The 24,236-nt window shown below is 41.5% G+C and overlaps 2 long non-coding RNA genes across 2 annotated transcripts; one reads left to right on the forward strand and one right to left on the reverse strand.

Moving 5' to 3' along the window:
• Positions 1-7,926: 7,926 nt before the first annotated feature.
• Positions 7,927-17,651, reverse strand: LOC112661882 (uncharacterized). Its single transcript, XR_003138066.3, has 3 exons — positions 17,465-17,651; positions 16,635-16,859; positions 7,927-8,698 (listed from the first exon to the last, which is right to left on the reverse strand). It is a non-coding gene; the product is annotated as an uncharacterized LOC112661882 (long non-coding RNA).
• Positions 16,617-23,039, forward strand: LOC125754165 (uncharacterized). The gene is made up of 3 exons (XR_007407692.1): positions 16,617-16,746; positions 19,711-19,761; positions 20,084-23,039. It is a non-coding gene; the product is annotated as an uncharacterized LOC125754165 (long non-coding RNA).
• Positions 23,040-24,236: the final 1,197 nt, after the last annotated feature.

A 24,236-nucleotide genomic window follows, 5' to 3' on the forward strand; every position in this document is an offset into this window, starting at 1 on the left:
AGCGGGCCTGGCTGGTTCAATTGGTTAACTGTCTGGCTCTTGGTTTCAGCTAGGTCATGACCTCAGGGTCCTGAGATAGAGCCCCACATTGGAGTCTGCTTGAGATTCTTTCCTTCTCTCTCTGCATGCCCTCCCCCACTGTTCTCTCTCTCTCTCTCTCTAAAAAAAAACAAAGAAAAAAAGAAAAAGAAAAAAAAATCTACAAAGCAAAACACCATAATTAAAGTAAAAGACAAATAGAAGACTCTGGGGGAAAAATGTGTAATTCATAACACAAAGGGCTAACTTCCTAATATGAGAAAAAAACACCCACAAAACCATATGAAAAGCAACAAGTCAATAGAAAAATGAGCAAAGAACTTTAATGGCTCTCAGAACAGAAAACTCAAACAGCTCTTAAGTGAAATTCAACATCACACATAAGAAAAAAGAGCAAAAATGAAACTACACCATTTTTTCATCTATTAGAAAAAAAATTTTAAGAGCTTGTTTGGATACTAAATTTGAGAAGAAGCGGGCAGTCGGGCATTTTCACACATTCAGGTGTAAATTGGGAGAGCCTCAGTGGTCACAACCAGATATTTAAAGATTACAAATAAACTTACATTTTGACCTTGCAGATCCACTCCTGGGAGTTTACCCGACAGCCTTGAGTGACAATAGGCTATAGTTTATCGATTTTTAAGATGCATTTTGGAAATTGGGTGAGTTTGACTCTCAATGCTGTGGCATGTTTTAATTAGCGGTGTTTTTTTTCTTTGTCCATGGCACCTAAAATAATAGGATGTCTTAATATCGAGGCATCTTAGTTTAGCCGAACTCAGTTTGTAGAAGACTGTCCATTACAGCAGGTTTTGGGAGAAGCGATGAAAGCAAAGCAGGAAACAATGTGTACTGTTGCTCCAATTCATGTAGAAATATATCATCTCTATCTGTAGTCTACACCACATCTGTGCTAGGGACACATGTGTTATATGCACTTATATGCATATATGTTCACATGCATATCTGTATATCCATGTGTCTGGACTCACTCACACCTAACCATTGGCTGGTTTGTGTGGGTAATTGCTCGGCCAGGATTCTGGAACCTCTGTTGCCTCTAGGGAAGAGAACTGGGTGGCCTGGAAGAAAAATTTCACCTCTTTTCTATTTTGTGACCACTGTGCAAATAAATGTATAATCTAAAAGTTGTAAAAATGTATCATCTAAAATAAAATATTATTAAAAACAGAAACAAGCAGTCATCCCCACTGCAGACCCTGCTCTGCGCTGGCTCACAATCCGCTCCCCTCCTGATTGACTACACCTACTTTAGCCACTGGGCTGTTGAGTCACAAGGAAAGGGAATCAGTGCCACAAAATTATCCTTTATTCTGAGTCCAGCTATCACAGAAAATCCTCAATTCAATAACTGAATGTCCTTTCTATAGTCTCTGTAATATATTTAGTATCATAAAATCCCTTTTAAAAGTATGATTTGGGGCAACTGGGCTTAGAAGTGAGTCTAGTTCTAATAAACTTTAAAAAATCCTTATTACTTTTCTGATCATAAAAGCAATACCTTGTCAAGGAAAAAAAAAGAGAGAGAGAGAGAAAGTACTCTCTAGAAATTGCTACCACAGCAAATGGAAACAGATTTTGGCGAGGGTGGGAGTTCGGGATGTAGTCAGGCCCAGGAATGGCTGTTTTTGTGTGTGTGTGTTTTTTTTAATATATTTTTTAAATTTATTCATGAGAGACTCAGAGAGAGAGAAAGTCAGAAACACAGGCTGAGGGAGAAGCAGGCTCCCTGCAGGGAGCTCGATGTGGGACTCAATCCTGGGTCCTCTGGATCATAACCTGAGCCAAAGGCAGATGCTCAACCGCTGAGCTGTTGCAAGCAGTGTTTTGGTATTTTAAAGAGCTGTGATTTTACATGTTGACAGAGTCATCATGACCCAACTAATGTCAACCCGTGGCATCAATATGTCCAGCAAGTCAAACGCTTGCCTACCTAGGTCTGCTTCCTACCAGTGGCGGGGCTGCAAGGGGTACCACATGGGAGGGCAGTCTCCCCAGCTGGTCTGTGAGTTCCTGGAGGCCATCTCTATATTCTCACCGCCAAGCTGGGGGCCTGGCATGCATGGGCACTTAATACTCATGGAACAAATGAAGATGTGGCTTGGGATGGTGGAAATCTTACCCACCGGGACGTGGGACCCACGTCAGACTCAAACCTCAAAGCTTGCAAGAGGAGGGGTCTGAGTATATGTCACCCACCACCCCTGAGTCTTGGCCACCATCCATACAGGGCTGTGATAACATTCTTCTTGCTGCAGAAATCAAAAGCCATCTGTGCAAAGGTGCTCTCATAGCTGCTGGAACCAACTAAGGGCACACTGTATTTGTTTTTCAAACATGGTGATTACTGCTGGGAAGGAATCTGGGCTGATGGGCAGAGTGGGGGTGCAGTGGCCTCCTGGGAGCATGTGGCTGGTGATGTCTGTGTTATCAGGGCACAGGGCTGTCAGGCACCGCTCCACCCAGTGTCCCTGCAAATGAGTCCCACCCACCCCAGGGGACATACAATGTTCAGCAAGTAAAGTCCTGCATTCTTGGAGCTTCTGTTTAAAACCAGGAGGACACTCCTGCACCTTGTCCACTGGGGCTGCTGGGGAAATCACACATCTTTGAGGACTGGTGTCCTATGAATCCTAGGATGCTGACTGCTTCTGAGACCCCAGCCTGCAGCCCTGTATCCTTCTCTGGTCGCTGGTCAGAGTCCCCATTCATGGCCACAAAAGCTGCTTCAAACCTCATTCCCTCCCTAAGGCTGCTCCTTGCTGCCTGGCCTGCATTCTTAGAGGAGACAACTTCACTATTTCACAAAGAACTCAGAAATTGCCTCATAGCGATGTGATGCATATACTGCACAATCCTGGTTTGACGTGTCCAGTTCTATGATTTTACTATATTCACGGAATTAGGCAACTGTCAAGTCTGTCAATCACAGGACCTTTCCATCATCCCAAAAGAAACCCTAGGGATCCCTGGGTGGCGCAGCGGTCTGGCGCCTGCCTTTGGCCCAGGGCGCGATCCTGGAGACCCGGGATCGAATCCCACGTCGGGTTCCCGGTGCATGGAGCCTGCTTCTCCCTCTGCCTGTGTCTCTGCCTCTCACTCTCCCTGTGTGACTATCATAAATAAATAAAAATTAAAAAAAAAAGAAACCCTATACCTGTGAAGCACTCGCTCCCCATTCTCCACTGTCCCCATCCCCAGTCTAAGTGACTACTCATCTACTTTATATCTCTGTATATTTGCCTATTTCATAAAAATAGGATCATATATGTGGCCTTTATGACTGGCTGTTTTTCGCATGACAGAATGTTTTTCAAGGTGCATCCATGTTGCGTCAGGTTCTCAATGACTCCATCACGTGGGTGCACCACACTTTACCCATTCTCAGTTGACAGAAGACATTTGGGTTATTTCACTTTTTGGCTATTATGGGGATGGGCTGCTATAAACATTCTTGTACAAGTTTTTGTGTAGACAGATGTTTTTATTTGTCTTGCATATACACCTAGGAGTGAGATTGTTGGGTCATATGGTGACTGTGTGTTTAGCCATTTGAAAAACAGCCAGACTGTTTTCCAAAGTGGTTGCACCATTTTACATTCCCACCTGCACGGAGAGGCTTCCAGTTTCTCTACATCCTGACCCACACCCGTTATTGTCTCTCTTTTGGATTCTAGCCATCCTGATTGGGGTGAATCTTTACCTCACTGTGGCTTTGATTAGTAAGGCTTAGTCCTCAGGGACTTGAACCCTCTTACGTCACTACTGATTTCATACGGTCATAGTACATATAATATGATGATATTTACAGATGTGTATATTGCATAGAGCATAAATAAAAATATAATGGAAATACATAACATATAAAATGCAATACGACTGTAATAGAAGGCTAGTAAACAAACAAACCAAATGCTTATGTTATGAAATGTGTAAATCCATCACAATGCGTTTATTTAGGAACAGCTGTTATAAAGGATGAGGTAGGTCATTGGAGCTGACCTTGAAGCATCTGACCACCAGCCATGCAAATCACGTGCTGATGGCATCGATCCTCACCAGATCCCTCACTTCTTAAAAGAGCAGGGTCCTTCTTTCTGAGCCAGCTCCACCCAGCCTTGAGTCTGGGCCCCATTCACTCACACCTCTGGAAAGGGGCTTCCTTTCCATCCTCTGTAACTAGTGTCACAAGCCAGAGTAAAAACCCTGTTCTACTGGGGTTCCTCCACAAACATCTGATGCAGCAGAGACTCCAAAGCAAATGGCTGGAAGGATCCCAGTGTCACTGTCCCCTGAGCACCGTGCGCCTTGCACTGCATTTATCATCCATTACAACTGCGCTTGCCTCCTGCGGCTGTGAGGCTGGTGTGACCCGAGAAGTCTAAGCCCATCTGAGGGGCACCTGGCCCGTGGTGAATGCATGTGCTTGCTCTTAAAGTTATTGTCTTCAAAATCGTAGTCATGATTTGCATAAATACTATGTGCAAATGACACCAAAGTTAGGATAAACGTGTTATATGGCGGGATGTAGGCTTCTGACCACCAATCCTCTTTCCACAGCCTGGCCCCCGAGGCGAGCACTGCTACCAGCTGTTTGCAGAGCCTCACAGAGGTGGATATCCTGTACTTGGGCAAGACAATCATACGAGTGGAAAATATACACATAATAGCCTGCTCATCACCATATTCCTGAGTTTGCTGTTTTTCACTTCACATTTATTTTGCAGATGTTTCAATGCAAGCACCAAAGACTTCTCTCATCCTTTGTAAGAGCTGCCACTAAATGAATATGTCATCATGGATTTACATACAGGCTTCCTAATAAAGATGTTATACAAATACAAATATAACATAAATATAAAATATTACTAATTATATATGATTGATTAGTAATATTTTATATTTGTGTTATATTTATATTTGTATAATATAGTCATATATAAATATTACATATTTATATATAAATATTTACAATCAGTAAATAATGCTATTGCCGGATCATCAAATATTATAAATGTATCCTGATAAGAAAATGTGATTAATTAAACATAATTAAAATTTATAATAAAAATTTCCAAATTTATCTTCGAGAGATGTACCAAGTGACAATTTCTAGCCACAAAACAAGAGCATGTCCGTCTCCCCCTAACTTCCCCAAGTGCTGTTGTCTCTGGTCCATGTCAACCTGACAGGTGAACAACAGAGTCAGGGTAACATTTAGATATGCATGAATCCTGACTCGTGTGACTCAGAACACATCTCCAAGTGTCTAGGAGCTTTCTATATTGTATTGGGTAAAATGGTGGAAACTATCTGCGTATTCCCTCCACTCAATTTCTATTTTATTTTAAATATTTTCTTATTAGTTTGTTAGAAAAACCAACCCTTTGATCATGATATAAACTGCATTTTTTTGCAAGATTGTTGCTTCGTTTTGAGTTCGTTTGTGATAAAGTTTTTCCCAATTCAGGGCTATATGCAGTCAAATTTATCAGTCTAGTTCTGGTGTAATAGCTGAAGAGAAATTCTTCATTCCTATGCTTTCTTATAGTGCTTTTATGGTTTATATATACATATATATGCATAGACACACTTTATATATATTCTTTATATATATAGTTTGAGCTATTGAAAATTTGTTTTCTACAATTTATTTTTTCCAGATACTATTTAGTTTTTCCAAATACAATCATTATTTAATAATTAATTAATATTTTCCTCTCTAATTTAAAATCACATCTTTAAATTCTTTACCTAATTGGGCCTGTACTGTGTCTCTTTTCCATTTGTCTGTCTTTCCTAATCACACAGCATCACATTGATTTAATTATTGCAATTTTATTTTAAAATTATTTTCAGAAAGGTTGTTTATTCCTCCCTTTAAAAAATGCCATTATATTAAATGTATAGATTCACCAAGGGATAGTTGGTCATTCCAAGAAGCTGAGTCCTGTCCAAGCAGAGTGCTTTCCCATTTATCAAGTCTGTCTTGTCCTTTCATAATGTTTTAATGTTTTCTTCAGCACGATCTTCACCATTTCCTGGTAAGCTCACCCTCAGCTATGTCATGTTTTTTGTCGATGTTATAAATGGATTTCTCTCTGACCGTAACCTCCCTCTGCTGAGTGTAAGACAGCAATTAGTATCTGTATATTAATTGTTCTATTCTGACCCTTTCTGGATTCTCTTGTGTATAATTGCTTTTCAACTGTTTCTTCTTGCTTTTTCCACTTTTTTCCGTAAGGACAACAATACTTCATCCACTCTAATTTCCTTTTCCTTTCTAGTTGTAGTGATGAACCAGATAACATTTCATGTCCTTTTGTCTTACTCTCAACCTGATGGGGATGCTTTCAGTGTTGCCCTACAAAGCATTAAGGTGCCTTTCAGATTGAGATGACTATTTTAAAATATTTTATCATGAACACTTAAAATATAAATAAAATTAGAAAGTATAGATGTTTACTAGAAAGTAAACATGATAAACCAAAGAATCTAGATTCAACGGTTGCTAACATTCTTTCTTACTTGCTTTACACACACACCATGTGTATACACACACATTGCTGACTGATTTCAAGTAAATAACAGAAATCATGAAAATCCAAAAAAGTAAGCTATTCCTCTATATGGACACAAATCATTATTAAACAAAACAAAATTAGTAATTAGTATAATATCTAGCTTTATTATAATAATACCCACATTTTTTCAAATGCGTCCAATTGACCACAAAATGGATTTTATGGCAAGAAACAATCAAAAATCACAAATTTCATTTGGCTTGTTATATCTTGTGTTGAATATATTTCATATTGCTGAGAAAGCAATTCTTACTCTTTTCCATTCATAACTTAGATGTAGCATTATCAGCTGTTTTTCCAGCATCTAATGGGAACCTTTTCTCTTTTGCTCTATTAATGTGGTGAGTTATTACTAAAAGGTTTCCTAATATTGAAGGAAGTTTGTATTCTGAGAACAAAATTCTCTTAATATGATTTTTTCTAATGTGTTACTAGAAACTATTATTCAGTAAGATTTGCCTGTGGTTTTTGTTTCTCACGTTGCTTTTTCTTTTTAACCTTTGATAACAAAGCTGTATTTGCTTCAATTTTTTAAAAGATTTATTTATTTATCTTAGAAAGAGAGAGAGAGAATGAGAAAGCACGAGCAGAAGGGGCAAAGTGAGAGGGAGAGAGAACCTCAAGCAGACTCTGCTCTGAAAGCAGAGCTTGATCTCACGACCCTGAGGTCACACCCTGAACCAAAACCAAGAGTCTGACACTTAACAGTGCCACCTAAGCACCCCGTTTGCTTCAATTTTTTTGAAAAGGAAGATGTTCTTTCTTTTTCTATGTCTTGAAATAGTTTAAATAGTGCTGGAGGCAGTTCTGCTAGCAAGAGGGTGAGTGCTCCCCCTACAAACCAGCTCTCCTGCTGTGATACCTGCACACACTGGGGCTGTAACTCAGGTTGCTCTCTGCTCTGCAGGAGAGCAACTTCCATCTTTCACCTTCTCTCTCTCTTAGCTCCCTATCTTAGCTCTCACTCTCTCTAGGTGTTCCCTGAGCTCTTGAATGTCTGGGTTTTTTTCTCTTTCACTTCATGTTGTTTGATGGTGATAGCTTAATTAAGATTTCAAAGATTTTCTGAAGATAGGTTGAGCCTGTTCTATGGTCACTTTCTTCTTGACCTGAAAGTATTGACTGAGTGAGTATTCTTTTTTTTTAATAAATTTATTTTTATTGGTGTTCTATTTGCCAACATATAGAATAACACCCAGTGTTCATCCCATCAAGTACCCCCTCAGTGCCCATCACCCAGTCACCCCCCCCACCCACCTCCCTTTCTACCACCCCTAGTTCGTTTCCCAGAGTTAGGAGTCTCTCATGTTCTGTCTTCCTTTCTGATATTTCCCACTCATTTTTTTCTCCTTTCCCCTTTATTCCCTTTCACTATTTTTTATATTCCCCAAATGAATGAGACCATGTAATGTTTGTTCTTCTCCTATTGACTTATTTCACTCAGCATAATACCCTCCAGTTCCATCCACATCGAAGCAAATGGTGGGTATTTGTCGTTTCTAATGGCTGAGTAATATTCCATTGTATACATAGACCACAGCTTCTTTATCCATTCATCTTTCGATGGACACCGAGGCTCCTTCCACCGTTTGATTATTGTGGACATTGAATCATGAAATAGGCAAAAGACATGAGCAGAAATCTCACAGAGGAAGACATAGACATGGCCAACAAGAACATGAGAAAATGCTCTGCATCACTCGTCATCAGGGAAATACAAATCAAAACCACAATAAGATACCACCTCACACCAGTGAGAATGGGAAAATTAATAAGGCAGGAAACAACAAATGTTGCCGAGTGAGTATTCTTGAACTGCCACGTCTTCTGGCTCTTCCTTGAAGGGCCTTTAAATAGATCCTACAGTGGTTTACTTTTGACTAGTCATCCTGAATGAAGTGAGTTCTTCTTGAACCACCTGGGAACTGTCTGTGGAGGAGGGGTCCAGATCATGTTCCAAGCAGGAGGAATGTTCCTTCTTATCTATGAACATGGATTAATTATTTTAGCCTTTGTTTCTCCCCAGCCAACGGAGAACAGAAGCAGTAAGACTGTCGAAAGAAAAGATATATTTATTTTGCTTGTACCTGACCCCTACTAGGCATGTTTCTGAATGTGCCATTGTGATAAATGGATGGTAAGTAAATGCTTCATGAGTTACATCCAATGCTAACTTCCAGCTGAGGAGGGTTTGCTTGCTACTCAGGACAGCAGGGCAGTGGAGAGGGTGGTCTCTACAGGCAGAGTGTCTAGTCTGAATCCCACCAACACCTCTTCCTATCTATGCGAGAATCAGTTTACACAACTATAAAGTTGGAATTAGTCTGTGTATTTGAGATAAGGATTAAGGGAGGTTAATCCCACGATACTCATCATAATGCTGCTCAATGAATGTAAAGCATTATTGTTATTTTGTTTAGTTGGACTCAAGTCAATTAATAGAATTAGAAGTGAAGCCCAAGAAGAATGGCATGTGGACAGACCCCTCTCTCCACCACCAGGTGAGGTCTCTAACCATGCAGGTCCAGAACCTTAACCTTAATGGACTCATTTTCACTAATTAAGTTGGCAGGTGATCAGTTCAAAACCAAGATGTGAAGCTCTTCATCAGCAATGGGGACTAATACTGATGAGCAGATGGCAATGCTTAGTGATGCTGTGTGGAGGATGCTCCAGGCACACCAGCTATTCAGTAGGAATAGCACGAGGCTATTGGGCACGAGGCTGGTGGGACACAGAAGGCTGGCAAGAGAAGAAAGGAAAATGACTTTGGGTCCTTCATTTACCTCCCCAGGCATGCAAATGCTCTGCCTGAAAATTAGGGGACTGAGTTCCCAAAATGCATATCCCTGGCTGGCTCCCATGAGACATGGACCAACCTTCATGAGTTCTTAGCCACCAGTGCTCTCCTCTGTCCAGCACTGCTTTCACAGCCAGGTTTTCATCATTTCATTCCAGTTTTTGGTCATTCACGATAGTTTTGGAATCATTTTGCAGAAGCCTCCAAGAACAGTGCAATTTCCAGGCATCTTGATGTTTAACTGCCCTGCAGGTCCCTCAGATCCACCTTGGTTATAGCAAGAGAAAGACACCCCTTGTTTTTTGACACTCCCGTGTTCTTTCTCTGATTCTTGCACACATCAGTAATTTACTCCCTTTTTTTTTTTCTAAGAACATTTCACAGTATAAATTGTGGCCTGGAAAATGGTGTGTTTCCTCTGCTTCCAGACAAGGAAAGCTGTAAATAATTTAAAGTTCCTGCTGTGCAAAATTACCCAAACAGAAAGTGCATTTTTTATGCTTGGCACTGAGGATGGTAAAATAAGAAATTGTGCCAATTTTCCTACAGGTGAAATTTTAGCTTCTTTATAACATAAGCACTTTGACTCTGAAATCAGTAATGTAATGAGATTTCTTGCCAGGCACGCCAGCATTAATGTGGGGCCATAGGAATAATGGCCCACATTTGCCTTTCTCAAAAAAAGGAAAAAGAGACTTACAAAATTACTGATTGAAAGTCTGAGCCTGGGACCATTAAGTCACACCTCAAGGCTCAAAGATTATGCTCACTAATAGCATTTATGTCACCATAACTGTCCAGGTCAGCACACCTGACGTACATGAAAAGATTATCTTGTGGCACAAAATTCTTATTTGTATGTTATTTGAATTTCCATGAGCCACCATATGTTGAAACATCACTGTGACCTATTTTTCATCCCCTAATTAATGAGTCATGGTGAAATGGGGCCATGTTTTGTTTCACCTGACCCTGATACATTGTGAGCACCTCCAGAGATGCCCTGCTGTCTCTGCAAGGACTGGAGGACTTTCCTCCTTCATATCCAGGAAAGCCCAGAGCCTGGCAAAGCTCCATTCCACAGGCCCAAAGTTCTCAGAGCAAGAAGAAGAAAGAGGCCATCATGCCTGGTTCTTTCTCCCTAGGAAACTCATGCTGGGAGCCTGTAATGGAAAGAAGTCTCCTGGTCTTCCATTAAGGTGCCATTTTGTAATGAAGGCTGTTTCCCTGGACACTGGACCAGTGGCTCTCACACCAGATCCAGTTCTCATTCATCCATCCCATTCTACATGAGCAGGGATGGGCTGCGTCATCAGATTTTATAAAGACAAAGCACGAACATTAACAGAGAAGAGCCAAATATACATCAAAGATCATGAGGCTCCTGGGTGGCTTAGTTGGTTAAGTGTCTGACTCTTGGTTCCAGCTCAGGTCATGATCTCAGGGTATGAGATCGAGCCCTGCATTGGACTCTATACTCAGTGTGGGGTGTCTGCTTGGAATTCTCTCTCTCTCTCTCTCTCTCTCTCTCTCTCTCTCTCTCTCTCCTCTCTCCTCTCTCCTCTCTCCTCTCTCCTCTCTCCTCTCTCTCTCTTTCAGGAATAGATAAATAAATATGTTTTTAATGTTTTATAAAATTGTTTGCCAACAGCTGCTAAGCACCATCAGATATATGCACAACCAGAGTTTGCTTCTGGTGGTCCATCCCTCTCACCTAGTGATTTCATCCTCCAGTGCCAAAATTTCAATCTCTACACCTCTCTACAACCACTTCTCCAGCAGGACATCTGGTTGCTGAGCAGTTCTGAGCAGATGCTGAAACACCACAGAGACATGCCCTCATAGGTATGAATGAGCTTGGCTTATATTTTGTACTGAGAGACAAGAGAGAAGGAATGAGACTGGAGGAAAGGAGGAAGAGAGAAATTAAAAAAAAAAAAGCAAACAAAAAACAGTGTTTCCTATAACATGGTCTCCACAGTTGCAGCAGGAGAGGTGTGGTGTTTCTCCAATTAGAGGAGACAGAAGAATAAATCTTCAGCTATGTTACCTCAAGAGTCCCTGGTTGCTCAGAACCCTGCACTCTGTGGGGCATGTCCCAGGGCAGCAGCCAGCATTGCAGGCCATCTGCTTGGCAGGGTTGCCCCAGACTCACCCTGCGTTCTGGCACTGCTTCTTTTTTTAATATTTTATTTAAGTTCTATTTGCCAGGGCACCTGGGTGGCTCCCTGATTGAGAGTCTGCCTTTGGCTCAGGGCATGATCCTGGGGTCCTGGAATCAAGCCCCACATCAGGTTCCCTGTGAGGAGTCTGCTTCTCCCTCTGCCTGTGTCTCTACCTCTCTCTGTGTGTCTTTCATGAATAAATAAATAAAATCTTTAAAAAATTAAAATAAAACAAATTCAATTTTCCAACTTATAGTATAACAGCCAGTGCCCATCCCAAAAGTGCCCCCCTTAATGCCTTCCACCTAATTACTCCACTCCCAGCCCTTCTACACCCTCAGTTTGTTTCCCAGAGTTAGGAGTCTATCATGGTTTGTCTCCCTCTAATTTTCTCCACTCAGTTTCCTCCTTTCCCTTATAGTCCCTTACACTATTTCTTATATTCCTCATATGAGTGAAACCACATGATTATTGTCCTTCTCTGATTGACTTATTTCACTCAGCATAATACCCTCCAGTTCATCCATATCGAAGTAAATGGTGAGTATTTGTCCTTTCTGATGGCTGAGTAATATCCCATTGTATATAGACACCACATCTTCTTTATCCATTCATCTGTCAAAGGACATCTCAGCTCCTCCGCCAGGTGGCTATTGTGGACACTGCTGTTATGATCATTGGGGTGCAGGTGCCCCTTCCTTTCACTACATCTGTATCCTTGGGGTAAATCCCCAGCAGTGCAATTGCTGGGCCATAGGGTAGCTCCATTTTTAACTTCTTGAGGAACCTCTACACTGTTTTCCAGAGTGGTTGCACCAACTTGCATTCCCACCAACAGTGTAAGAGGGTTCCCCTTTCTCTGCATCCTCGTCAACATTTGTTGTTTCCTGTCTTGTTAATTTTAGCCATTCTCACTGGTGTGGGGTGGAATCTCATTGTGGCTTTGATTTGTATTTCCCTGATGCCAAATGATATGGAACATTTTCTCATGTGTCTGTTGGCCATGGGTAGGCCTTCTTCTGGCACTGTTTCTTAGGGAGACCTCCCACGACTCCTGAAACAAGCTGGCTCTTTCCCTCAACTACACATTGTGGTTGCCACCCTCTTTCACTTTCACTATTAAATTATAAACTCTGTGGGGAAAAGGATTATATCGGCCATGTTCCTAATCTAATTCCCTGAGCCTCCTGGTCACTAAACAGTTGAATCAGTGAGCTCTGGGTGCCTCATTAAATATTTTCAGGCTCACTTAGATGCAGGTGATGGGTTCTGTGTTCTCCTGAAACCAGAGGATATTGTGCCCTTTCTTACTTTCTTCCTGGGTTGAGCATGTACTGAGATTTTGAAAACATGGCTTGATTGGCTTCTTGAGAAAAGAGCAGTAACCAACCAATCCAGGAAGAGTTTCCTTGGCTTCCTGGCCTCAATGGTCTTCAAAACCCTGGGCTCCAAGTGCCATTTATTTAACTCAGGTAAAATGGAAGAGTCTTGAAACCATCTCATCTAATAGTAACTTCACAGAGGTCCATGTTGATGCTGATCTTGGAGAAATGGAACCTTTAGTCTGTTAAATTTTTCCAGAGAATACACCTCACCCTCCAACCTAAAGCAGGGGAAGATCTCTAGTTGGAGATAAACCCACAGGCAGATGCCCAATTTCCTGTTCAGTAGCTCTTCTCCCCACTATGGATTGGAAGTTCCTAGGAAGCAGGACTCAGGTAGTCTTAACTTGCATCACCCTAGGACAATTACAAGCTGAATGGATACCTTTGGATGGCAACTGGTGTAGGTCCTTCCTGAGTTTTGGTGCTAACTGAGCCTCTTTGAAAATATCTACTTATTACTTAAAAAAAAAAAAAAAAAAAACAGAATGAGTTTCAGAATGATGGGATCACGGAATACAGAGCTCAACAGCTAATATTTACAACTCACTACCATTGTCTCTTGCTCTCTGGGTAAAATGAGGCTTGGCGCACCTCTGGAGTCAGACAGCCTGGTTTGCCACCCACCTCCTGAAATGAACTTGAGCTGAACGGCCCCTCACACTTGGGAGGTCAAGCATGGATGACAGGATCCAAGCTCAGCTTCTGGCTTCTTATCAATTTCTCCCCAGCGAATACTTAAACCTCCAAAACAAAGTGTAAGTAATATACTGAATGTTTCACCTTCAGGCTTTATTTCATAAACGATAAGCACCTGCTTCCTAGTATGTGCTATTCAGTATCTTGTATTCTAGGTATGGAGTAGCAACTTAACAGCATTATTTTTTTCCCTTGGGAATCATTTAGAACACATTTACCCCCAAATAGTGCAATTTGAAGGAATCTTAAAATGACTTTCCCTTCATTTTTAGCACTGTTTCTAAAAATCCCCAAAGGCCAAGAGTGTGTTACGACTGTCCTTGAACAGGCTGCTGACTGTGTGAGCTGTGTGCGTGGCAATGGCTAAAGGAATCCAAAAAATGCCAATCACTTGGGTGCAAATGACAACTCCCTTAGACTATTTTCAGGGGATCTTAGAAGCATTCCCAGCACCAGTTAGTTCCAGGGCCACATTCCTGCCCTGACACAATCTTTGGGTGGAATATCGTCTCCACAAGGCTCCTTCTCAACTGTAAACATACCATCTGCAGAAAGGTCAGTGCTCTACTAATCCAGTAGAGCTTTCTGATCAGATTTGTGGAAAGAACCTTCATGGAATGTGGCAAGGGAGGACTCTGCTCAAGGGTGCAGTCTTCTTCATGGCAGGAGAGTTCCTACCCTACTTGGGGCAGCCACAAAAGGAAAAGCAGGTCATCAGTGAGATCCTTAAGTCCTCAGAAGCCCTGGGGATGGCTGGGTGTGAAGAAATATGTGTGTGTTCTGGTGGTGTTGGGGCTTTCTGAATAACTTTGCCTGCAAATGGGGGCTCAGAGAAAGCCTCAGGAAGAAGTTAATGTACAACTGCAGCGAGTAAGAAAACCCCAAAGAGATGTACTAACTCTGTCTGGCTGTTGACGTTTCAAGTCTAGAGACAGAAATATCTCTAGGCCTTCAAAACTAGACTCCAGAGCTCACCTAGCCTTGGAAGGGATGTATTTACACTCTAGATAGAATGAGAACCCAGGATGCTCTAGGGCTCCATCTCTAGGAGCAAAGGTTTTCCTCCCTCCTCCTGGGAGGGGACAGGAGGCAGCTGCCTCTTTCTCCTGTGCATCAGGAGAGAAAATTCATTCTTTGCTCAGATGCAGATTTTGTGTTTATGTCTGTGTATGGCATTGGCCTACTTCTCCCCACCTCACCCCGGGGGTGAGAATCAAGGCACAGGAACCCTGCAGACGTTATTTGCTTTCTAAATGAATAATGATCACCTGTCTCTAATCCAGAATACACATTCTCATGTACACTTTCAGGATAAAGTTAATAAAGATGAATGTTAAATCTTAACAGCAGTTCAAAGCAAAGAAGATAGCCTACTTTATTTCTCTGTGGGCTTCACTTGTGGCTGGTCAAGGGGAGGGAAAAACCGTTCTGAAGGGTAAAAATGGGGTGAGTGGAGGGAATTCTTACTTTATCTGCATTTGTTGCTTTTGCTTTTTTTCTTTGCCACAATATATGGCATTGAATTTGAGTCTGTTAAATCAGGGGTTCCCTACCTCAACCCTGCTATCAAGTTGGGCTAGATAACTCCTTATCTTGGGGACTGTCCTATGCATTGGAGGTGATTTAGCAGCAATCCTGGCCTCTGAAACCCGATACCAGTAGACACATCCCCTCCCCCGGGCTTGTGACAACCAAAAAATGTCCCCAGACATTGCCGAATGTCCAGTAGGGGGCAAAATCGCTCCAGTTGAGAACCACTATTGTAAATGCACACGTGACACCACATATCCATACATTTCACATGGTACTGGTCACAAGTGAGATGATAACTGTTTTTATGCACAAGCCAACCAGATTATTTCCTCCTTGTCTGAAGAGATCTTCCTAGACACCCACATAATTAATCCATTCAAATGATAGCCAACCTCTTTCACCCACAGTGATTAAGCCAAATCTACAAACATCCCTGTGAAAGGTACCACCGCTGTATAGTCTGCTTGGAAGAGACTGCCAGGCTGGATGACTAACACAGCTGGTCCTCTTTTTGAGATCAGCATTTGATAGAAAGGGAAGGATCAGAGTCCTGAAGGAGAAAGAGGAACTAGCGAAAATAGAGGAAAGTTGTAGAAACCGAAGAGCAATGGTGCTAAAGACTACGTTCACCCCATACAAAATTTTGCAAAGAATGAACACCACTGAATATGGAATCACTTAGAAAACAAAACACACAGCATTCAAGAACATCATAAAAGCCCAGTGGGCTCTCCCAAGGGAAGGGAGGCCCACTTGCACCCCCTTTGTTAAGACAGGAAGCAATGGGCAGAAAAGCAGCTCAAATGAGAACATGTGAGCATGGGAGGACTGGCTGCCTAGACAGTGCAACCAAAATGAGGAAGGAAATGCTCAAAGTGGTGGGGTTCATATCTTCCTTACGATTGCCTTATTGCCTGGACAACAGGCATTTATCTCAACACGCCTCTCTTCTACAGGATTCTAGAATTCTGTAGGCAGTTCTGGGCTTCACCATGAATATTTTTGCTGAGGTGCCTGACCCAGGGTCTGACATAATAGGAGGATCATAAAATAGGGGAATCCATGCCAAAGGGAAGCACTGTGTTAATAAAGCTTTGTTTAGCATATCTACCACTGCTGGTGGCTGTGCCTCAAGGTCGAAGATGTGTTTCAGAAGGACATCCAATCACGGAAAGCCATTCCTAGTTGCCAGCGTAGACAGCCAACAGAAGGGGAGGGTTGGGCACCATCACCCAAGACCTCAAGGACTCTCAACATGAAGATGTCAAAATCCCCAGGCAAAATACGGTCTAAGGAGACATAGTCATTTTCTATGGTGCATAACAGATTACCACAACCTTAGTGCTTTAGTGGCTTATCTGTTCACTATCTCAGTTTCTGAAGTTCAGGACTTCCAAGCACAGCTTACCTGGCCCTCTGCTCACGGTCTCACAAGGCTACAATTAAGTAGCCCAATCTGCTGGGCTGTGTTCTCATCTGGAAGTTGAGTGGAGGAGGACTTCACTTCCAAGCTTGCACAGGTTAGCAGAATTCCTCGATGGGTGTTGGCCAGAGGTTGCCCTTAGCCGCTACAGGTGCCCACAATTCTCTCTCCACAGGCAGTCCACAGCATGGTATATTGCTTCTCTGGGGCCTGCAGGAGAGCAACAGTGAGTTTGTTAGTGAGACAGAGTCTTACACAACACAGTACAATCACAGGACACACCTCCTGCCACCTTTGCCATATTCTATTGATTAAAAACAAGCCATGGATCCCACCTAAACTCAGTGAAAGGAGCATTTCACAAAGCCGGGAACACCAGGAGGCAGGGCTCACTGGGGATTACCTTAGTATCTATTCACCACAGGAGGGAAAATCATAATAAAATCTAATTGTAACAACTCTTCCCAGCAGTTGTGCACCAGGAACATGGTTACCATCACTTTGCCACAATTCTGACATTCCCCCCACTTATGGGAAAGATAAGGGGAAAACTGAACTGTGGGATGAGTTTCCTTTTCCATGCAGCAGCTCTTACTGTGATAGGTCTCTGGTCCTATCTCATTCATGACTGTGACCTGCTGCCTAAACAGAGTGGAGTTAGGGGAAGGGGGAGAAAGTCTATCACTACAGAAACCCAGGTTTGGAATGCTGATGAGTAAATGTGTAAACTTTTGGTGCACTGTTTCCTGGCAGGAAAACTGAAATCACACTGACCCTCCCTCTTTCCCATCCCTGGGCAAGACCGAGCCCTTTACCTGAAGCTTTGTCAGAGCCAACATCTTTTTTAATGAAGGGTCACATTCACAATCTTCTGCTCCTGGAAATCTGATTGGTGCTGCCCTCATCCACTCTGGTCAATTTCTCTTAATCCTTATTCTTTCCTGACCTCATTAGAAGTAGGTTTGTTCCATCCCGATGGTGTGTTTTCAGACCCAGTCCTCACCCACTGTTTGACTAAGCACAAAATGTTTCCTTTATCAGGTAAATTAATTAAAAGGCCAGTCACTCAGTGAGCCCAATCACACCTGGGCTGAAGGCTAAAAATAGAAGGAGAGGAAGTCTTTCAAGCCACAGAAGCAAAGATGAATCACATTCTAAACCTCTCTATGGATGACTCCTTGTCAAGGAAGAGGTAGCCCCCCTTTCTCTACCTAGAAGCACTGGGCTCTAAGGAGGGTGATTCAACCAGATTGCACCAGTTGGAATCGCTCCTTCTCCCCATCCCCTGCCTCTGATTAATCTCCATTCTTCAGCAAGACCACAAATAAAGATATGTGTGTGGCTTGTACCCCCACAATAACCTCTGCATTGTTTTCCTCTTATTCTCACAGAAGTCATTTATAACTGATTTTATCTCTTCTTGCATATTACACTTATATGCTTCTTATTTTGATCTTTTTAAAAAAAATTACAAGGTATTTCAACTTATGGATCATGGATTTTAGCTTTGAAAAAACTTTCAAAGATATCAACCCCTTGTCCTGCCAATGTGGCTAGTGGGAATGCTGCAGCCGAGTGGCCTGCCAGGGGCCCTGTGGTGACTTTACTGAGAGAAGGATCAGATCACACAGGATCCTGAAATTAGCAGACACTGTAGTGGCTTCATGGGAAGGCAACCATGAAGACACAGTCACATTGTAGGATCCTTGGATTACCAGATTTGTTGTGACCTCATGGAGACAGGCTCACAACTGAACCATAGCTCAGAAGAATCTTGAAACAGGCCAGACTCAGGAAATTGCATCTGGGGCCTTCCCACCTGTGTTTTGCATTTTATCATTTTTATTTCTTGCCTCCCTAGAACTCCTGTTTTCTGATAATATCAGTACCAGAATCCTTCACCCTCTACCTCTGCTCCCCCACCTCTAATCTCCTAGTGACTTCATTTAGGACACAGCCACGACTGTCCCTCCCTCTTAACCTGAAACGTTCCTTCTAGTAATGCCCTTGCCACCTCAACTTGATATTTTCTTCTCCCACATGCACTGCACTGCATACTCACGAGTGGTGTCATTTCTTGGGTGTCTATCTGGTGGTACCTGGCATTATGCTTAGCGTTCACTGTGTATTGCTTAATCACCACAGAAACCCTAGGAAGTAGATGTTATCTCCACTCTACATGTGAAAAGACGAGCTCAGAGAAGTTAATGACCTTCCCATGCTCACTTATTTGTTCAGTGTGGTGTCAGGATTTGCACCTGAGTCTGACTCCAGAATCTACCCTCAGTCTACCACTCCAGTATGGCATCCCAAAGTGCCTTGAGTTTTATAGAACATCATTGATTTTAAATACTGTGTCCCTTGAACCGTAAGTACATGTGCCACTTGTCAGATTGTTTTTCATTTGCGTTTGGAAAGGAGAGTTCTCATATTTATGGGGGAAATTGATGACACACAATTCTTCAGCCTTTACCCTACTGCACACATACACACACCACAAATACATGTGTATAATGCTCCTCTACATTTTGCACAGGCAGACCTTTCAATCTTGGGGAATGCCAAAAACGAACAAAGATCTCTTTGCAGTTGGAAACTTATACCTTCACTAACCTCCACCATCTATCCTGCACTCCAACCAAGTTGAATTCAATATAGATTATTTGTTTCACATTTTCCTAAGGACTTGACAGCTCATATCCTTGCCAGAGACATTGAGAAATTAATGTGGTAGTTTTCTGCAGCACACTGACCTCATTGGCATTATACAATGTTGAAACAGTTTGAGATTTTTTTTTTTGAAGCTCATGTTTCTTTTTTTTTTTCTTTTATTTCTGAGTTTCCCTCCTCTGTTCATCATTTCCAGTATAATTTTTTTGGTATACCTCTAAGTAGTCCTTTGTGAATCTATACCGGATGTTTCCTGTTCTTTGTGTTCTTTCTAAAGAAATTGCAATTTTCTGGGCTTTAATTAAAGTGTCCCTCAGGATACCCCTGTTTTCTTCTGCTTCATGTAATATTGTGCAATTTTGTCTATTATGCTTTCTGCTCCTCTTTACAGATGCAGAACTCTCCTCCACTGGGCTGCCTTGAATTCCCATCAGAACCATAGGTACATGCTTATTATACTTCTCAAAGTTTGAAACACAGATATTGGATGCCTACTCTTGTTGACAGTCCAACACTAAACATGTGGAGATGATTGCAGATATCTAGCTAATTTGTGAGTCAATGGGTAGAATTAGGTAGCTTTGCTGATACCTACTACTAGCATGGTACATACAGGCAAATGCCAATGAAAGAATCCTAATTTTTCCTCTGAAAAAAATGTGATCTATATCATCTGATTCCAAATAGATACTGTAGACATGCAGATCTGTATTACCACTGTAATTTTTTTAATTGGAGAAATTATACATCTCATATTTTTAAAGGATTGGAGAGGTCCAAAAGTGATGAAGACCAAAAGAACTTAAGCCAGAGAGATACAAGAGCTTTTCCTAGAGGAGATGCTAATTGCTGACTGTTTTCTTCTCTTGATGCATTTGCCAATTCTGAATATGAGATGAAGATTAAGCTTGGCCCAAATGGAGGGATGCTTCTGGAAGACTTTGGGTGGACATCTGTGGATGAAGTGATGTATTGAAAGGATATTCCCCAAGAAGCATGTCTTCCCCTTGAGACATTTGCTGAACTCTACTGCACTGCTGGAAACTGAGGACGTAGACAAAAACACAGACTGAAATTTCATACAGTGTTTAAGAAACTAAGTCCCATTAGAGAGAGAAGTTCTGCAGCAAACACAAAGCCAGTCTTCCTTTGCAGTCATTAGCCATACTTGAACTTATGTGAAGCAAGAACTAAGCTAAAAAACTCTGAAGGGTAGAGCATTCTGGTAAGGCTGAAGAGATTAAAAAAAAAAAAAAACAACTGGGGAGCACCACAACCCAAGAAACAAGGATTTACCAAATATGAACAAATCTTGATAAAATTCCAACCCAGCCCCAACCCAAGATAATCTCAATTGGATTGCAGTCATGAGCTTCTCATTCTATATGCCCACAAGAGGAAAAGGGAACCCTCACTGGCTAAAGATATTATCTAGAGCACACATGATCTATTTATATGCCATGTTTGGGATATAGCAAAAAATATCATTGGATAAATGATTGGATCAACAATCAAGAGGAAAAGTTTTTTTAATTAGAGGTATATGATTTTAGCTCAAGCATACAAAGAATCTGGAAATCATCATTCTATACTTATCACCACCAACAAAAATCTGGACAAACTTAAAATCAATGCTTTTCCTTGAACTGACGAGAAAATAGAGGTCACAGGTTAAGCCACTACCACAAAAATCTAGAGAGACGGGCAAATATGAGAATCACAGCTGAAATCTGCTTCTCCGGAGCAGAAGCCACTGGAGCTGCAGACTGCTAGAAATGTTTAATTGGCAATTTTGATGAATTGCTAGAGGCTGAAGTAGAGGCTAGCACAAGACTGAGAAATTCCTGGGGGCCATCGTCTTAGTGTGCATGTGTGTGTGTGTTGGGGTTGGAGGGGATACATTTGTGAGCGTTCCTTCTAGGAACCACACCAGGTTTTCATGGTGAAGATTTGAGAAAGACGTCCTCCTGGCTCTGGTAGAGAAAGGCAATCATTGCAAAATGTGGCAATCTTATCCATAAGACAGGACTACTGTCCAGTGGGAAAGACCTTGTCAGAACTGTAGCTCAGCTGCAGAAGGGTATTCCTTCCAGTCAAGCCCCATGTAGCCTTCCTGTCTCATCTAAGTGGAAAAACCCAGTCATCAAGGCACAAGACTTCAAAGAAGTAGATTGGGAATTGCTGTAGCTACAGAACAGAGCAGGAAGCAAGGGCCAAAGGGAGAAACTAGGCTGCTAGAGAAACACCTGTGAAGGTCACAGCCCCACTAAACAGCGAGACTAAACCATGAGATTATAAAATGCTTCCCATCCCCCATACCTTACCTCCATACTAGCAGGGCTACAGTATGAAAAAACAGTGGGTTAAAGATGAAAGGGCTGCAGAACACAGACTTTATATAGGGAAGAGTAACTAGGGAAGCTCTAAGTCAGTATGGGAGGAGAAAACAATGACACTGAAGGCGTAGGAAGTTTCTGGCACCTAGTGCAACAAGTATCAAGCACTCTTGTCCAGATTAACATAACACCTAGCACCATATACTTTAGTACCTGTTACAGCCAGCTGACATGCTATATCCAGCTCTCCACAATAAATTACCAGGAGTCCAAAAAAAGCAAGAAGAAGCAAAATCTGAAAAGATGGATATTTAAAATATGATTTCTCTGCTAATGTGTATAGGAGAAAAATGCAGACAACATGCAAAAAAACAGATGAGTGATGTAAGCACGGAGTTGGAAACTCTAAGAATAAAAAGACAAATGTTAGGAATAATACTGTAAGAGAAACGAAGGCTATGTGGATGGGCTCATCTGTCGATGCAAGAGAGCCAAGGCACTCGTGAACTTGAAGACAAATCAAGAAAAACTTCCCAAACTGAAATTCAAAAAGAAAAAAAGGAATGAAAGAAAGCAATCCAGAAATAGAATATCCAAAAACTGTGGAATGATTTCAAAGTTGTACCATATGTGCAATTGGTACACCAGAAGAAATAGAGAACATTTGACATAATAATGGCCAAGAATTTTCCAAAATAAATAGCAGATGCTAAGCCACAGACCCAGGAAGGTCAAAGAACACCTAGTGAGATAACACCACCCCTCTCCCCAAAATACCAAACACACTGAATTCAAACCACAAAAAAAAAAAAAAGAAAAGAAAAGAAAGAAAGAAAAGAAAAAGAAAGAGAAAAAAATCTTGAAAAAAAGCCAGGGGAAAAGAAATCATCTAACTTACAGTGGAACAAGGATAAAATTACAGCAGGTGTCTCATCAGAAACAGCGTTAAGTAAGAAGAATGTGAAATTAAATATTAAAATTTGGGGAAAAAAAGAATCAACTTATAATTCTATATAAGCAAAATATCCTCTGATATTATACACTTCAAACGAGACGCAAAAAAATACACATTAGATGTTGTCATGTCTGGAAGGGGCACCTAGGAACCTTATACCATGTCGAATACTTAAGTAGTGCTGGCCTTGATGAAATTCAACATACAGTTTAGTATATGTGGAGTAGCCCTACATTTGGACTTGGTGAAACAATTCTCTCTGATACTGTATTGTTGGATACATGGTACTATGTACTTGCCAAAACCCATTAAACTTTATCACACAAAGAGGGAAACTTAATGTATACAAATTTTAAGTCACTTAGGAGCTCAGTGATCCCAGCATGGAATGTAGAATATAACAAAAGGACCGAGCTATATTAAACTGTATGAAACAAACTCAGTGAAGAGAAGGGTGAAAAAATATACTAACCTAAGCTTTGGGAGTGAGTGAAACTGGTAAGTCTAAAAGTAAAAGAAATAGCACATAGGCCCAGTGCTCTGGCTGGTAATCTTGTTCCCCCCCCAGGACTATGGGTTAATTCTGAAGACACTACAGGTGCATACCAGAACTAACACAACTCAGCAAGAGTGGCAGGTGTCCCACTGTTGCAGTGGGAGGTTACAGATAAGCAAGGAGGGGGCTAGAATGATCCAGGTAATAATGGATTAAAGTTAGAGCCACCAGTATAAACTCACATTTAGCTGAATACAGACACAGTTATGTATGGAAATGTTTGTCGATAAGTTGTCAAGTAGCATATCTAGCCCCAAAACTTGGTTTCTAATACCACTTTCTAATCAAAGCAACCAAGACTCCCTGGAGAAATGTCTGATTCTAGGATCAGAGCAGAAAATCCTGAAGATAAGCCTGCAGCTTTTTGTGTTAACAGAATGTAAAGAAATGCTCAAAAAAAAAAAAAAAGAAATTGTAGGATATGTCAAAGGAACTGATGAATCAACTGGTCAAAGCTAGAAATAATTTAGGCATAAAAATAAAGTAATATTGGATTATAAAATATAACATATATACCCATTAGTCTATACCAAATATTAACAAATGATTGAAAAGTGAGTAGAGAACAGACAAATCTCCCATGCAGAAGAATCCCAAATAATTTATGTAGATACTTTATCTTTAGGAAAGCAGAGCATAACTCCTACTTAAGCATGGACTGTGCTTAGTATTTTCCTTCCAAAAAAGTGCAATATGGAGGAGTCTGTAGAACACAGCTGAGGACTAAGGTTAACACCAATCATGAAGTCACATTGACGATATGTATCCTAGATATGTGCATGGGAATGGGATGCCTGGGTGGATCAGTTGGTTAAGTGTCTGCCTTTGGCTTAGGTCATGATCCCAGGGTCCTGGGATGGAGCCCCACATCAGGCTCCTTGCTCAGGGGGCATCTGCTTCTCCCTCTTCCTCTGCTGCTCCTTCCTGCTTGTTCTCTCTCTCTCTCTCTCTCAATCTCTATCTATCTATCTATCTATCTATCTATCTATCTATCTATCTAATAAATAAATAAGTAAAATCTTTCAAGAATTATAATGGTAATAAGGGAAACTGGGTTCAGAACACATAGA

Source organism: Canis lupus, chromosome 31, assembly GCF_003254725.2.
Source record: "Canis lupus dingo isolate Sandy chromosome 31, ASM325472v2, whole genome shotgun sequence".
NCBI classification, from domain to species: Eukaryota; Metazoa; Chordata; class Mammalia; order Carnivora; family Canidae; genus Canis; species Canis lupus.